Here is a 1,902-nt window from a genome sequence, read left to right as displayed (position 1 = left end):
TATTTTTCAGTTCAAGAGTGAAGAGTTTAATCCTGAGCTGAACAACTTCAAGTGCAGAATGTGTATCATAGAGTTCTTTTAGCTTTTGTAAAGCTTCAAAGGCAGTGGAATAGGATGAAATATGACGACTTACTTCTTCATTTACAGATGCTGCGATCAATGCATAGGCTTTGTTGTTCTTGTTTTCCCAAATGACAAGTTCTTTATCTGATGTAGGCTGCACAAAGTCTTTGTCTTCTTCTCCGACACACACTCCTTTCCACAACTCATTGTAGATGAGGGTGTGTTTTACCATCCGAGACCATTCACAATAGTTCTCCTTGCCAGTGAGAACTATTCCGACCATAGAGATGATTGAATGCATTATGTAAAAAAAATATCTCTGCTGATAAAAAAAATCTTCCTCACTTCAATATCACTTTAATGCTTTAACTTTTCAAAGCAGCATTATCATTCAAATGATAAAAAAGAAACTGTGCAATATTACAACTGCTTTGAACAAAACTGTGCAATATCATAGGCATTCAAATCAAAGGCTGATGATTTTAAATCCTTTCATCAACATCTCCAAGTCTTAAAAACTATAATCCTCTGAAACAAATGATGTGTAGACAGGCTCGACCCCCTTAAACAATGTACATATATAAATGTAGTTTCAATACAACGCTCGCTGCAATACATATGTTGTCATATCGACGTATTTCAATGCAGGGTTCAACAATTTCATTCAATGCAGAGGCATTAGAGTTTTGACCAGCGTTCAACACCACATTCAAGTAACTTGTTTTTAATTTCCTTTCGCAACCGGTGCACCTGGTCACTACCACTTTGAAAACAAAATCTAATTTCAGAAATAACCAAGGCCAGATGCCTATTTCAAATATTCAAAAGTATCGAAAATTATTTGGAATGCACAAATCCCAATTCCGCGCTAAAATCCACCATTAAAAGAAAACCCATTTCGGAAAGAAACGAACCAAACACCCATTTCACAATCCAAATTCAAATGTTTCCTTCAAATTCAATTTGAACCAAAATCCAAATAGGAATTTGTTGAATCAAAGTTTCACTTGAATCTCAACAGAAAACCAAATTCAGATAAAAATCACCCTTGGACATGGATCCAAGACATATGAGCGCAATTAAATTAAACACAGGATGTTTCAAGTGCCCAATTCAGACCATCCGTAAAGGCCACTGTGAAAATAAAACCCACTTCAGAACTCATAGAAAATTAGACGCTTATTTCAGGCCTCGACTAAAAACCACAGTAAAATTCAACAATATGGAGTACAACAGAAGCACGCTGGAGGTCCACGGAACTGATAGGTTTGATCAGACACAGCACGAGTATGTTGTAGTTGGAGGAATGGGCAAATTCAGTTTTGATCGCGGTTATGTAGCTGTTACCACTGAGTCCCTCTCTGGCCAGGATAGTGCGTATTCAATATAAAAAAAAACGCACATTCAACAGCGCATAACTATGGATAGTGCGCAGTCTCAGGATAGAGGCGCTCAGGACAGAGGGCGCAGAGAATCAACATCATTGAGACGCAGGACAGAGGCGCTCAGGACAGAGATAGGAGTTACAACTATTTTTAGAACCTGGTACCTGTGCTCTGATACCATGTCAGGCCAGGGTAACTCCAGAATGAGCAGGAAAAAGACTGATTGCATAATTCATTAGCTAACTATCATTTATATACATAAATGGGACGGATCAATTCATCTTCTTGATGACTGTTCACGTTCCAGTTCACCCATCCGTTGAGGATTAGGTGTCAACAGACATGACCTCAAAAGTCCATACATAACTGAATATGACAATTATTACATCATAAGTCTCAACATGACCTTTATGTTAAATGACAAATATGAAATTAATAACTCAGTCAAAAAGAT

The sequence above is a fragment of the Pinus tabuliformis genome, chromosome 4_2 (assembly GCF_031772625.1).
Source record: "Pinus tabuliformis cultivar Carrire ecotype Pingquan chromosome 4_2, CPIR1, whole genome shotgun sequence".
NCBI lineage: Eukaryota > Viridiplantae > Streptophyta > Pinopsida > Pinales > Pinaceae > Pinus > Pinus tabuliformis.
The sequence above is the reverse complement of the archived record's forward strand: the minus strand, read 5'-3'. Positions refer to the sequence as shown.